Source organism: Rhinolophus sinicus, linkage group LG04 (genome assembly GCF_036562045.2).
Source record: "Rhinolophus sinicus isolate RSC01 linkage group LG04, ASM3656204v1, whole genome shotgun sequence".
Taxonomy (NCBI): Eukaryota; Metazoa; Chordata; class Mammalia; order Chiroptera; family Rhinolophidae; genus Rhinolophus; species Rhinolophus sinicus.
Window position 1 is genome coordinate 16,651,006 of NC_133754.1, and position 16,471 is coordinate 16,667,476.

A 16,471-nucleotide genomic window follows, 5' to 3' on the forward strand; every position below is an offset into this window, starting at 1 on the left:
CTTGTCACAGGACAAATGCAGAAAACCATTTTTTTCAAATGACAGAAATTCTGTTAGTAAATAGGGTAAATCATAGTGTCAAGAAAATATTTTTTAATTAATTAAATTTTTCCTTTTGGGAGCTGGGCTTGGGAATGCTGACATGCACCTGAGAGAATGAATGATTTTATTTTTCTTGTTCAAATGTGATTCCCGTATTACCTATAACATTTTTATTCATGGTATGAATATTAGTGGTAGTGTTATAAAACAAGATTAAATCACAGTCACTAATATAATGAAATATGGGGACGACACCAGAAGAATCAAGTTTAGTGTTTGAAAACTCAGTTAGCTTCCCAGTGCTTAGCAAATCCACGGCAGGTAATGGTTCGAGGACCACAAGAAAACTAGTGGTAAACTTTTACCTTATTCGTAAAGTAAAAAAGATGTGGGAAAAGCAGTACTAAGCACAATACTTATGTACAATTGTGGAACAAAAATAGATGACTTTCTTAGTTCAGGATGCTATGACAGAAAACCATAGATTGGGTGTCTTAGAAATAACAGAAATGCACTGCTCATGGTTCTAGAGGCTGGAAATCCAAAATATTGTGCCAGCATGGTTAAGTCGCGGTGAGGGCCCTCTTCTGGGTTGCACACTGCTGATTTCTTATTTCCACACATGGCAGAAAGCATGGAGCAGCAGCAAGCTCTCTTGTGACTCCTCTAAGGTCACTAATCCCACTCAAGAGGTCTCCAGCCTCATGAACTCATTGCATCCTAATTGCCTCCCACAGGGCCCACCTCCTAATACCATCACATGGTGGGAGGTAAAGTTTCAACATATTGGTTTTGGAGGTATACAAAACATTCAGTGCATAACAACTACATTCTCCAACTGTTGTTATTTTGATTTTTGAAAACATTGTATAAATAAACTAGTACTTTATTAGAATTAAGACTATACTCTGAATTTAAGAGATAAATTTTTACCTCTAAATTTTGGAGTTATTTTTTATCCAAATCTGATAACTCAGGAAGGCTTAGGAGATGTTTGGTAGCCCTTTTAAAGACCAAGAAGAGCCAACTGTGTTGAATGCTGCCACATAGAACTCTCAGACTTTTATGGTAAAAAAAAAAACAAAACAAAAAAAAAAACTTAGGAGCCTATTTGGAAAATAAGAGTTCATGATTTGAAAATTCTACTGCAGGTAGCAAAGAAGAAATGGAAGCAGAAAGTTAAATAGTGTTTGTAAAGATCAGCAACCAGTAAGTAGCAGAGCAAAATTCATATAGGGGCTTTTGACTATATCACTGATTTTTTTGTAAAACCATTTGGTAAGGAAGTATCTCATTCTACTTGGGGAGATAATGCTATACCTGGAGGGATACCTCCTAGTATTAATACTTAATTCTGGTTTGTTTTTACTTTTTAAAAATTACTACTTTAACATAAAGTAATAAAAATTCCTTGAATTTAATGATTTTCCAGCTAGACAAAGGTAATACCAGAGTTGTTCAAGTGTTTGTCAATGTAATATTATTTCATTATAAAGTTAGTTGTTAAAATACTTAGAATATAGTAATAAAATATTAAGTTCTATGTAAATCAGTGTTTATGCACTCTTCTGAAATCAATGTGGAGATAAAAATATATATTGGAAATAATGAAATAAAATAGGAAAAAAAACTTTTATAGAAAATGAAACTTAGGATTTGATACCTTTTGGAATAATGAGAGAAACAAGTTTTTAAAATGAAATTATTGTTCAGGCAACAAGTACAGAAACTTACCAGCTCCTCTGCTTGCGGAGATCCCAAGGACAAGTGCATTTCCAGTCATCAAAGATGAGAGAGTTGACCTTAAAATTGATTTACAGGGAACTCTTCATTTCTTTACAGGATTTTATGAGCATTTATATATCTTTCATTCCTTAGGCAACAAAATGGCAATGGTAGAATTGCCCTTTTTAGAAAATGTATTATTACTCATTTCAAAACAAAAATTATTTCAGACATAAAGCTACGAAGTTCATAGAAAGAAAGGAAATATAAATGATTCTGGAAATGAGTGGAATACAGTACATATATTTAAAACTGTACATAAAATATAATATAATAATTAAAGGAAAGAAGATATATAGAGGTGAAATGTCTCTAAAATTTTTAAGAATAAATGGTTTGATTTAGAAAACACGTTTTTCTGAACACAGATGATTAATTTCTATTTTAAGTGAAATATATTCTCTAATAGGATATATATAAGAAAAAATGGAGATAAAATTTCTATGTTTTTTTTTTTGTGTGTGTCATTTTGAAAAGACGGAGACTTCCATCAAGGATGTACTGGTTAACTTTAAAAATCTATTGAAAAAACAATTCTATATTTTTTGAACAATTGTATGCTAACGTGAACACACATACGTTTATAAAACTCTCAGGGATACATAATTTTAATATCAACACTGTAAAAATATGTCATTCACATGTGATGTAGTATTGCTACAAAAATTACAGATGAATTTGTTGGACTAGAATACAGAGGATGCCAAAAAAATGTATATACATTTTAAGATAACATCTCTTAAAATGTATACACATTTTTGCACCCCTGGTTTGTATAAAATGTATAAGGACAGAGGTCATGAAGAATATGTAGTATAATACTGTGAGGTGCTAAGCGATATGAGTCTTGGCACATGTTTCATTTAAGAGAATAGTTTTACAAATGATGTTAAAGAAGGTATTAATTTGATGTGTGTCAAAAAGTTCTGGCTAGAAGAGGGAATGGATAAGCTGTTTAAACACAAAACACCAAAGCTAAAATTAAGTCTGTCTCCTTACAACAGAGAAGGTGGCTCCCTCTGTCACATCAGGCGAGAGATGATGGGGTAGAGTACAGCAAATCTTCCACAAACATATCTTCGGTTCCTGTGTCTTGTATATGCTTTACAATAATGGGAAAAAAACCTTAATTGATTGCTAGAAATGTTAGGATTATTTAAGAGACTAAAGATTGGCCTATTAGATACGCCTTTATTTTGAGAAGCGTGTGTATGTGTGTTAGTATGTGCATGTGTGTGCGCATGTCTATGCACATGCATGCATATTTGTGTGTGTGTTTTAACATTTGTGGACTTTTTTTCCTCTGTGTGTCTTCATGGATTCATGTTTGCAAACTCAGGAATAAGGGCTGAAATAGAGATAAAGTGTTCCACATAATTGAATAGAGAGAGTATATTGAAATTGTATGAAAAAAAAGATATGAATCCAGGCTAGGCGCTTTTAGAAAAGAATCAGAGAGAAAAAGTGCAGTGATGCTGAAATGCTGCTGAGAAGGGACAAACAAGAATATACATACCTAAAGGGGATTTTTAAATTGTGTTTTCTGTGAGTTTTTATGTAAAGTAAAAATTTTAAGGAAACTTAGAAGTGCAGTTTTCTATGTTCAGATTAATGTGAGGATAAAAAATAAAGTATGGCTGACATGGAAGTTGGAAAACATAAGGGTCTTAATATCTAGATTAGGGTCAGAGAATATTAAAGACACATGACAACTGCTACAGGCACTAATCAAAAATCATGGTAGTTATTAAATTAGGCTATTTGTGATTTTTATGATGCTATTGTTTAACATCATTCCTTCTGAATTTGTAGATAGTGAAAATTTGAGCAATGCTTTCAACTGAGCATTTATTTGCATCATTGAATTATAGATAAAAATGAAATAAAATGCTTTTTCTCCTTTTGGATTCTTTAAATATTTTTTAAATATTCACTAATGTAGGCTAACTCTTTTAGACTTTATATCTTTTTAAATAACATACAGCATCCTGAAAATAATATGAATTCAAAGTTATCTTAATGAATGAATCATATCAATAAGCATAAAAGAATATAGACAAATTTTATATGGATATGGAATTATTAGCTACCTCACATTATTCAAATGTATGTTTTATTCAAATGTATTTAAACCACGTTTTCCTAAAATTTACTTGTTCCTTCTCATATGCTACAAATATGAATCAGAAAACTATTTGTGAATATTTTCTATCTTTTCTATCAACAATATGAAGATAGATAAATGGAAATGCTTATTTTTTGTCTCTAAAATGAATTAGGGATGTTGAGATACCAATTGGCAGAGTTAACTGTATAGACTCTTAAATAATTTATTCTCAAACCCAATTTTTGCCTCCCCCTTCTGTCATATCTATTATATCTGAGCCTGGAGTCTCTCAGTGGTTTCTTAGATAAAGTGCACCCGTTTCTTACTAGGTTTTGCCTTTCTGGTTTTATATATCAGTCAGTTTTTGCTTCAGTCCATTTCCATTTAAATACATTTTTTTTTTATGGATTGAATACATACGTATACAACTGGATGCATTTTCATAAAGAAAATGTTCCCATATGTTTCAAACATTGAAATAATGGATAGAGCCATGTGAAATTGCTAGTATTGACCATTTTTTTTCACACAAAAAGGATAAAGTTATATTTCAAGTTACTAGAATATTAACAATACTCAAGTTGATATCCATGTACCATCCCAGTCAATAGTACGTCACCCAAAACAGTCACTCCCTTATCTTCTAAAATGCTCTTCTTTTTGTGTTTTTGTAATTTCTATAAATGGAATTAAGTAACATGTATTATTTTTGCTCAACTTTCTGTCACCCAACTTTATAGCTCTGTAAGATTTACCTTGTAGTTGCATGTAGTAAGAATTCTTGCATTTTGATAGCCATATATTTTTCCATTGTATAAAAATCTATGCTTTATCCATTCCACTCTTGAAGAAAATTTAAGATATTTTTAGTTTGGGGTTATTACAGTTGATACAGGTTAAATTCTTGGTACATGTCTCTGAGTGAATATATATATATACTCCTTTCTAATCAGGATATTTCTAAAAGTGAAATCGATGTATAAGAGTATATGTATTCATTGAACTTTCCCAGATACATTGACAATTTTCCAGATTGAGTGTGCGGAGTGTAAGAATTTCTGTTGTTCTACATCCCAGCCATTATTTAGTGTTGCCATCCTTTCTAGTGTTAGCTTTTCTGCTGGATGTGTACTAGGATATCTTGGATGTTAGGATATCTCTGATCCTAATGAAATTGAGACCTTCTCTGTATTTTTTTTTCTATGAGCTTTTAATTTTTATTTATTTACTTTTATTATTAGTTTCAGGTGTACAAAAACTACATGATGATTAGACATTTAAACCCCTCATAAAGTGATAACCCCAACACTGTACATAGCTATTACAATACCATTGACTATATTCCCTCTGCTGTACTTTATATCCTATGACTGTTTTTTTTTTATTACAGTTGACATTCAATATTATTTTACATTAATTTCAGATGTACAGCATAGTGGTTAGGCATTATATAATTTACGTGGTTGTAATGATGAGCAGGGAAAAGCAGGGAAGCACACGCTAAAGAAGACCAAATCAATTTACTTCGAAATGTACAATAGTAAAAGACAAAGGCAATCAGAAGATATGTAATAATAGAAGTTAAAGGCAGTTAAGACAAAGCTATACACATTAATAACAATGTTATGTCAAAGAAGCTCACCAAGCCATGCAGAGACAACATTGGAAAGGTCAGGAACCCAAAAAGACCTCACCAGGTCAGTGGCTGGAAACTGGGGTGTCCCCCAATGCTGCAAGCTGCATGCAAGTTTCAGTTCTAAATGCCAAGTTCTAAGTTTGAATTTTCTACCAATTGAGCTCTGCCGTATATTTCTCTTCAGATGCACGTCAGGGCCAATTTTCTTGTTTCCGCCTCCCCCTCACAGAATGGCCAGTTCCATCAGGGTTCCACAGCTAATGTGATAAGGATATTATTTATCTGGCTGATGGGCCATTTCATCCAAACAAACAATCTGCTGCTCCTGCTGGGGACTGTTGGCCCAGGGCCATCTAAGGCTTGGCAAGGTGCCTGTAACGTAATTCGCATATAACTTATTACTTACCTCTTCACCTCATATCTCATCTAGGGATGAGGTGATGGAGAAACAGACAAAAAGAAACAGTGGAGTCACGTCAACCAATGAAGGCGGATTTTCCTCACATCTTCCCCACAGCAGTGATCCCCAATAAGTCTAGTTCCCATCTGACACTATACATAGTTTTTACCATATTATTATCCATATTCCCCACACTGAATTTCACAGCCCTGTGACTGTTTCGCGACTACCAATTTGTACTTCCTAATCCCTTCACCTTTCTCTCCCAACCCCTAACCCCCTCCATCTAGCAATCATCAGTTTGTTCTCTGTATCTATGAGTCTATTTCTGTTTTGTCTGTTTGTTTATTCTGCTCTTTAGATTCCACATGTAAATGAGATCGTATGATATATGTCTTTCTCAGTCTTATTTCATTTAGCATAGTAAAGACCTTCTCTTGTTTACTAGACACTTGAATCTTCTTTTGTAAAAGGTCTCCTTAAGTATTTGTTCATTTTATTTTTCATTCGGGTTATCTATGTTTCTATTACTGAAATCTGAGAAGTCTTTAAGTGTATAGCGATAACCACTAAAATTGAACATATGTGTAACTAAGGCCAACAATCCCAGTTCAGGGTAAAACATATACTATTGTGCATAGAAATGCATAACCAAGAATTTTATGGTGTTATAACTTGTAAAAGCCAAAACCTTAAAATAATTCAAATATTCAAAAACCACTGAATAGACAAATGAAATATTACATATTTATATAATAGAGTACTGAGAACCAACTATGTGTTATAACGACGAGTCTCTCAAATATAATTTTGCATGACAAAAGACCTATACAAAAAAGAGATCACATGATTCCATTACTAATCTGAAATACAGGTAAATTATGTTTGTAGAACTTATGACACCGATGTTCTTGGAATAAATGGTGACTGACAGAGTGCACAACAGCAACTCTGGGATGTTAGTAATGGCTTATTTATTGCAGTTTAACATTTTAGTCCCAGTTTTTGATGACGTGAATTTATTTGAAAATAGAAACAAAGATTTGAAATTGAAATTCACTGGTTTTTAAATAATATTTCTACAGAATCATTAAGTTAGAGTCACATCAATTCCAAAGTTGTCTTGTCCTAAAAAATTGAAATAGGTTGGGAAAAATTCTTGCTCTATTTCAACACTCCTAGACATAGCAATATTGTTTAAACCAATTACAAAATTGTGGATGCTTCTAAGAGCAGTTGCTTCATGCATTGTTTGTGGAAGCAATGAAGTAACTTGTATAATCATCCAAAAATAATCTTAGTGAAGAAACACTGGGACTCACTGTTTTCAGATGGACAAAACAGTATATCCACTTCATATCTATATTTTTAATTTCCTTCACTACTTATTTTCTATACCAATGACATGTCATATAATGTTAAAATTTATGATTGATGTAATTATAAGTACTTATCTTCACTTTATATTTCCTCTCAATCATCTCAGATATAGTGAAAATACGATAAATAATTGTTTTTAGGATAGTCTTATGCGGTATACTACATATGAAAACTGGAAAATATTCTTTAAGAGTCTATATAACTATTCGTAAGTATAGATAAAATAGAGTGTTTATAAGATTCAGTTCTAGAAATGAAAGGAGGAATATTTCTCTAAAGCATACAATACTTGCAATTTTAAGTAATGTTTTAGAAGTGAAATTATATGAAATTTCAAATTATAGGCAAGGAAAATCCCACTGAGAATAGTTAAAACAAACAATATAACACTACTGATGATAAATTCTAGTGTTCACTAAGTAATAATCTAAAACCAAATGCTTCATTTAGTGAAAGATAAAAGCTATGTCACTTAAATAGGTCATTTGGTCTGGCAGAAAGCATGCAACTCTATATTGAACTAAAAATACACAATTTTATATTGCAGAGAAATAAGAACACTTCCAGCACCTGCAAACATTTGGTTCCCTTTCCTCAAAATCAATCCTGCGGAATTATAGATGTAAAAGTAAATGCAAATTTCAGAAAGTAAGTGTAGCACATTAACCTTTGCTAATTTGGTTGGATAGGGTTCTTGGTTCTTTTTGGCGAATAATTGTACAGGAAGTCCTCACTTGACATCCTTAATAGGTTCTTAGAAACTGTGACTTTAAGTGAAACGACATATAACAAAATGGATTTTACCTAGGCTGATTGATAAAAATGAGAGTTAAGTTTCTACGGCATATTTCTGGTAAAAAAATATCACACCATTTTTAAATAAAGACCCCAAATACTTCTAATATTAAACATAAAATATATTTGAACTATACATAGACTTAAGAAAAATGAATGGAAGTAAGTAAGGTCATTATTTTACAACGCACTTAATTCAGTTCAGGGTCATGGATGGCTGGAGTCTTGGCCTGGCAGCTCAGGGCACAAGAGGGGAACCCACCCTGGACAGGACTCACAACCACACAAATCCTCACACTCACTGAAACTGGAATAATTTGTACACAGCAGTTTACCACCTGTGCACATCTCTGGGATGTGGGAGGAAACTGGGGTGCACAGAGAAAACCCACACAGACAAGGGAGAATGTGCAAACTCCACACAGATGGTGGTCTCAACAGAGAATCAGTTTCTTTGTTCTCATTGATGTTATAATGAAGTGACAATGAACTAAAAATATTACTAAAGTCCATGCTATATGCATTGATGAAGGTTGAAACATATAGATTTACTTATCTCCTATATCATTAATAGTTTGCCGTGAAACAGTTACAAAACACATATCATCACCAACATTTATCAAACAATATTTATGTGTAAGCCAGCACACACACACACACACACACACACACACACAGTTCACAAAACTTGCTCTACAAAGCTTGATAAGGTACTATTTGCTGTTCCTTAAGATACCGTAACTACTGACCTGCTTAAAAGGCTTATGGAAGATTATTTTCAGAGGCAGGTTTAAATTACTTTTTACATCAACATAAGGCGATAGGAAATTCTCCATACCAATAATTGGACTAAGATAATTTAGGGTTTAAGCCTCAAATGCCTTCTCAAAAAAATAGTTTACAAGCACTGTTACATAGCTAGGATGTCTAAAATATTTGAGACAATTCTCATAACATGAGTACTTTAAATTTTGCTGATGGGAGCCCATAACTAATGTTTATAATGATTATTAATCAACCATTAATTTCACCAATAAAAACCTAATTATGACAATTAGTTTGCTAATTAGCTACATTTCAGGGCTTAATTAGAGATTAAGGTAGCTTAAATATTTGTATGAGTCATATCAAGAATTCGAAATTTTTGATAAAATATTAGTTGACTTCCCCTAGGATATGTATTAATGATTACACAACTAGCCAACCTAAATTATAATTTATTTGAAAAACCCACAAATGTACGCATACGTATACACACGTATGATACTGTCCATGGAAACTATCTTAGAGTACTTTATTGAAAATACATTATTGTAATAATGTGAGTAACTCTGGAGAGGTGATAGACACTATTGACCAGCTGTGCATTTATTTAAGGTAAGGGTTAGGAGGGGTGGCCTTGGCCTGCTGAAGGGAAACGTTGGAGGCAGTTGTAAAGGATAAGAGAGGAAATCTTTTTAACTTGCGATAATGGTGGCACATACTTATGTAGTAGGTTCAATACGATAACAGCCAAGCCACTTATTAAAGAAATCAGCAGCAACTCATTCAAAACTACAAGTGCAGGTGTCAAGGAAGCCTTATTGTTGAGAAAGACTGCTGAGTGAAATGAGTGGGTGACTGTAATTCTTGTTTTTTTAAGTTTACAAGAGAAAATCTTACTACAGGAAATACCTGGCCATGTGGCAGCAAGCAAGAGTGATCAAAAGAGCCTCTGTGTGGACTTCTGATTTCAGCTCTGATATGTAAAGGGCTTGGAAGTTGTCACTCTCAATCTTCCAACAAGAAAATAGTAAGAAAACTTAAATTAGTCTCATCTATAATGAGATACTACTATATAAATATTAGAATGGCTAAAATTAAATAATCTGGCAGTATCAATTGCTGGTAAGAATGTAAAACCGCAGAGACTATCCTTCATGGACGATGGGAATAAAAATGATACAGAGACTTTGTAAGGCTGTTTGGTATCACTTACAAGAGTTAAACATAATCTTACTATATTATCCACTAATAGCTCTCCTGATTTTTACCCAAATGGTTGGAAAACTTACATCCACAGAAAAACTTGACATGACGTGAATGTTCAAGCAGCTTTGTTCCTAATCACCAATAACCGGAAGGGGAAAAAAAATCTTTTAATAGGTGAATTGATTAAGAAACTATAAGACATGATCAATTTGAATGCTATTTAGAGATAGGGAAAAATAAAAACTATGAAGCCCTGGTTGAATCGTAAATGCACATTGCTAAGTGAAAGATGCTAGTCTAAAGGGTTATATACTGTATAAATCAATTGCTTTGACATTCTGGAAAAGGCAAATTTATGGAGATGTTAAACTGATCAATGGTTACCAAGACTTTGGCAAGGATGGAGGTTTCAATAGATGGAGCATGGGGTATTTTTAGAGTAATAATGCTATTCTGTATGATACAACATTGGGGGATGCATGGTTCTAGGCATTTGTCAAAATTCATAGCACGATAAACCTTAATTTATCATATGGAAATTTAATTATTTTGGAGTTCAGGATGGCATGCAGATATTGACAAAAATAATCTAACCGTATTACAAATATATGATATAATCTGACTACAAAGGGAGTGAGGGGAAAGACCTAAATAACTTTGAAAGTGGATAGAAACTGTAAGACTGTGGGCAAAAGGTACTGTTTATAAGCACTGTATTCTAGTTGATAAGGTATTCTCCATAGGGATATGGGTTAACAACTCTGAAACCATTATACATATAATATGTACTAGAATTGAGAAATTAAGGAAATGGGTGGTAAATAGTGGGATTCAGCCTTCTTAGTATTACAGATAAATAAGAGGTTGTAGTTAGATTGTCCATGGATTAATGGATTACATTTGGAAACATAAGTATGAACTCATGTTTAGCTTAATATGGATAGTGGGTGTGTGAGAGAGTGTTTGTGTGTGTGTGTGTGTGTGTGTGTGTGTGTGTGTCTTGACTAGTGTACACATATATATTTTATTGCTCTGTCAGCTGAAAGGCCTAGAAACAATGACATTATGGGAGCAACCAGCAAACCTAGCAGGGCAAACTTGGTTTCTAATAGCATTCTTCAATAAAAGAAACTGGGGCTTCTTAGAAAAATGAATGGTTATAGGACTGGTCAGTGAATATACAAGGTAAGTCTGGAACATATTATAGTAAGAATAATCTCAGAAAAGGAAAATCAACAACACAATAATGAAGTATGTAAAGGGACACAAAACTAACTAAAAGAGCTCCTAATGGCCAAGGCTGGTACAATTTGAGCAAGAATATAAGTAGTGTTAGGCTTTAACCCAATATATAAAATAAATATCCATGTGTACATGTTGATATAATGTATAATTGAATTAATAAAAGAGAAGAAAGGAAAATTGTCCTGTGTAGAAGAATTCCGCATAATTTATGTAGCTACTCTGTTCTTGAGGAAGTTGACTATAACTCCTTACTCTTTAAGTGTGGGCTGTGTATAGTGAACTTCTTCCAAAGAGTAAAATATGAAAAAAAAGAGTAAATTTGCAATGAAGAGACCTGATAAACACTCCACCAGCCATAAAATCAAGGTTAGCATCAACAGGTATAGCTCATGTGGATGGTACATGACCTTGATGTAATGTTTTGAGAAATGTGCTTTAACCATGTGGTATTCCTCTGAAATCCCCGTAACTCCAATCTAATCATGAGAAAAACATCAGACAAATCTGAATTGAAAAACATTTTACGAAATATTTAACCTGTGCTCAACACTGTCAAAGTCAACAAAATCAAGGGCTATATGAGAAATTGTGACATCCCAGAGAAGCTTAAGATATGACTGTGGAATATCATACCTTATCCTAGATGAAATCCTAAAAGAGGAAAAAGGACACTTGGTAAAACTAAAGGAATCTGAATACACTATGAACTTTAGCTAATCGTAATATGTTAATATTGGTTTATAAATTGCAAGAAGTACACGTACTGTTCAAGATATTCATAGTAATAGTAGATAAAGGGTGCTCAGTTTTATATTCACGACCTTTTTGTGAATCGGGATTATTTTAAAGTAAAAAGATTATTTAAAATAATGAAAAGTAATTAATTGCTTTTAATTAACAATTTATTGCTTTTAAAAAGCAATTAATTAACACTTAATTAACAATAAGTGTTTGTGGTGGCTATGGATCTCTACTTTTCATCTTTACCCCCTCAACTCCACAAACTCATCACAATTACCACAATTGGCATCTGGGCGTTTGACATTTGGCCTTTCCTTAAGACAATAATAGCTACAGTGAAGATTTCTGTAGTCATTGCTGGGTGATAGGTAAGATTCTAAGATTTGGACAAAAGAGAAACACACAAATTCATATGTATATGTATGAAATTTATTTTATACATACATATATATCCCCAGTTTCTGGCACAGAGCTCCTGGCACCCTGTAAATTCCTAAATGATAAAAATACTAGTCGCATATCTTGTTCTAATATTTTGTCCTTGACCATGTTCTTTACAAAGGTTTGAAATCCCTAAGTGATAATAGCACTAGGAACATCTTTTGTTCCCATGAAGTGACTCCGGGTGGACTCCTGGATGGCCCCCAGATGGGAGCTGGTGACCAAAAAGACCAAGCCATGATTAGAAGCTTGGAATATTCAGCTATACCCCTCATCCTCCAGAGAGGGGAGAAGGGATAGAAACAAAATTTATAATGGATCATGCCTATGTGAGAGAACCTCCACAGAATCCCAGTAGTGTGGGGTTCAGAGAGCTTCCAGGTTGTCACACATCCTCATTGTGAGGGTGATGCACAGCAATCATGGGGACAGAAACTTCTACTCTGGACCCTCCCAGAGCTTGTTCTATGTATCTCTTCATCTGGCTGTTCATCTGTATCCTTTATCATGTCCTTTAATAAACTGGTAAAGTTAGTAAGTGTTTCCCTAAGTTCTGTAAGCCACTATAGCAAATCAATTGGACCTGAGGAGGAGGTCCTGGGAACCTCCAATTTCTAGCCCATTCTGAAAGAAGTTGTGTGTAACCTGGGGACTTACTACTTTTGACTGTCATCTGAAGCTGGGTGGGAGCAACCTTGTGAGACTGAGACCTTAAATGCAGAATCTGATGATATCTCCAGATAGACAGTGTTAGAATTGACTTAAAACACCCAGATGGTGTTGCAGAACATTTCTTGATATGAGGGGAAACGAAACAAAGCAAAACAAAACAAAACAAAAGCAACAACAAAAAAACACTTCTAAACATTTGGTGACCAGAAATGTCAGAAATGAAGTGTTCTGTATGAATAATGAGGGAGACAAATAGAGAAGAAACACATAGTAGGAAAGACCTGGCTTTTCCCTACATAGATGGAAAACTGAAGTTTTTCCTAAAATAACATTTATATGTGCATATGCCTGGTGTGTGTGTGTGTGTGTGTGTGTGTGTACATGCGTGTATATATGTAGATATATACTTAATATACATATTTATTATAAACATATGTGAATTGATTTAACCTTTATAACAACTGTGGCTTTTATTACTAGTCCCAATTTACAAGTGAGACATTTAAAGAAATATGAGAAATATATTTTTCAAGAAAAACTGTAATTTGCTCATGTGTGTTCAAATTTTTAAAACTTTAACAGGGAACTTAATACAATTTATGAGTGTTTTGTGACATTTCACATTTAATCCTCATGAAACTCACTGGGTTATATACTAAAAGTTTCCCTTTTTTACTGAAGCATAAAGAGATTAAGTAAATTTCTTATATGCCATGTCCTACAACTAGTAACTGGTGAATTTTACCCACAGTGTGCTTTGAGTATAATGGATCTGATTCCACAGTAATATGCTTAACCTTTATTCTATCATGGCTCCCAGGCTGCATATTGAAAGATTCCATAAAATGGAAAACACAGAAAAATATATCCTACTCCTTTATACAGTATATGAAATTAAATAATCTTGAAAAGACCAAAGAGAAAATTTTTAAATTTTATAGAGGAAATTCAGAAACTAATTCTAAGAATCACATTGATAATAGATTTCTCAATTGCAATATCAGGTACAAGAAGACAAGTTTTTTTTGTTTGTTTGTTTTTAATTGGCGGGGTAAAAGAAACATTTATCCAAATTTCATATTTACTCAAATTTTCATTTAATTGTGAGGAATTAACAAAAGTCCATCATCTAGACAAGTCATCTTGGTTTTGCCATATACAAACTATTTGAAAATATTTTGAGGGCATAAAATTTTCATTTAATTGTGAAGAATGAACAAAACTCCATCATCTAGACAAGTCATCTTGGTTTCACTATATACAAACTATTTGAAAATATTTTGGAGGGAATTTCTTTCTCTAATATTCAGAGAAAGAAATTAAGAAAATGGTTGAAGAGTTATAGAAATTAAGAGTGATCAAATATCTTGGTATTTCATAGTTTCTTAATTGTAAGTTGTTTTCAAGGACCAAAGAATAGGTAATGTTATTTCATACTCTTATATTTTATGCTATAAGGTCATAAAAATAAGAGCATTTAAAACGTTTTTGTGAGAGAGAGAGAGAGAGAGAGAGAGAGAGAGAGAGAAAGAGTTAGAGAGAGAGAGAGAGAGAGAGAGAGAGAGAGAGACTGTGTGTGTGTGTGTGTGTGTGATTTACTACTTAAGCAGTCCATTGCTGTAAATTCATATAAATGATTGTCTAGTATAGGATCAGTATAGTGCATTTCTATTAATCTAACAGAAAACTTGGACTTCTCAATGCAGAGCAGGAAAAGGAAGAGAGCGCTAACAAAAAGAATATTCTAAATGGAGACTATGAAATAACAGTAGAGAAACATCTCAGTAATTATCTATTAATGTGTAAATGTGTTAAACACAAATTAATGTCCAAATATTTTCTCAGATTCGATAAAAATGATATGCCAGTATATTATCTAAAATTGACAATAAACATACATTTACACACACACACACACATACACACACACGGAAAGGGTAGGAGATGTGAAATGATACACAAGCAATGACAAAATATTTTAGTGGTCATTAGTACTGGTAAAATTAACAATGCACCAAGAATGTATACCTATCACAAGTATTTATGAGCCTCACAACAGACCCACAAAATATATTAAGCAAAGCTGACAAACTATTGGGAGAGTTAAATAAAAATTTTGGATATAGGAGCTATTGTGATTTTAACACAGATTTATAAATGAAGCATTAAAAAGTTAGCAGATTTATTAAGTACTTAAATAACAAATTATTTGTTTATGTGCAGATACCTATATAAAATATACCACTGGACAATAATAGCAAATGAATAAATATTAGGCAAATACTGGTTACAAGAGATCAATAACATTCATTAGGTCTATAGTCTGTGGCCACATGTGAAAAATTAGAAATTAATCCAAAATAGGTGCTATATGATTGGAAACTAACATATTGCCAAATAATTATTGGGCCATAAAAATAATAACAAAATAATATAAAGCAAATATAGAAGACAGCACTGCTGAAAAATTGTTCAAGTGCCAAGCCAAGTGTATAATTCCAAAGTATAAGGAATTACAATAGTTAAATAGAAGTTATAAATCTTTGGACTATAAATTATCCAGTGTAGTCTCTTTGTATCATAAATAATTTCTATTTTTGCCATTGTTATAATCATGTTTTTCAATTTTATCTAGTGAAATTTCTCTTGAATTTACTGCAATTTCAAAGAATTCTTGTAATCAAAGACATCTCTCTGTATATCACCATTTTCAGTGGTGTTTCTTTTTATGCTTTCCAGTGCTCAGAACCCTACACAGTACATTCTGAAAGATAAGAACTCCCTGCCAATTGGCTCCAAGGGGTGCTGAGCAAGAACTAAGGAACAATCTTTCCTTTTATACTTACTGAAAAGTCTACAGGGATAAAATGGAATTGGGGCTATCAGACTCTTTTATGTCTTATTTATACTTCTTAAGCCGTTCCTACCTTATTTGAAAATACGTATTTGTTAGATTTTTTTCCCAACAATGTTTTGTTGTGTTTAAAAATTTGCTCCAAACCTTTTTTTTTTAATTTTTCTGAAATTGTATGTATATTGATATAAAATGATATGGCTTCTCGTATTTTCTGTCCTCTGTCTTCTTTTTTACGGTTATGTCATTTCTAAAACAGGGCAGAGAAAATGATTGGGCTCATTTTGACTGAACAGTGAAAATGACTGTTAGAGAAGCAGGCAAGTAAGTGTTCCACACCCCTAAAGCTATTGACTCTACAGGGAAGAAGAGGTAACAACAGCAAAACTAGTCTGGTGGGGA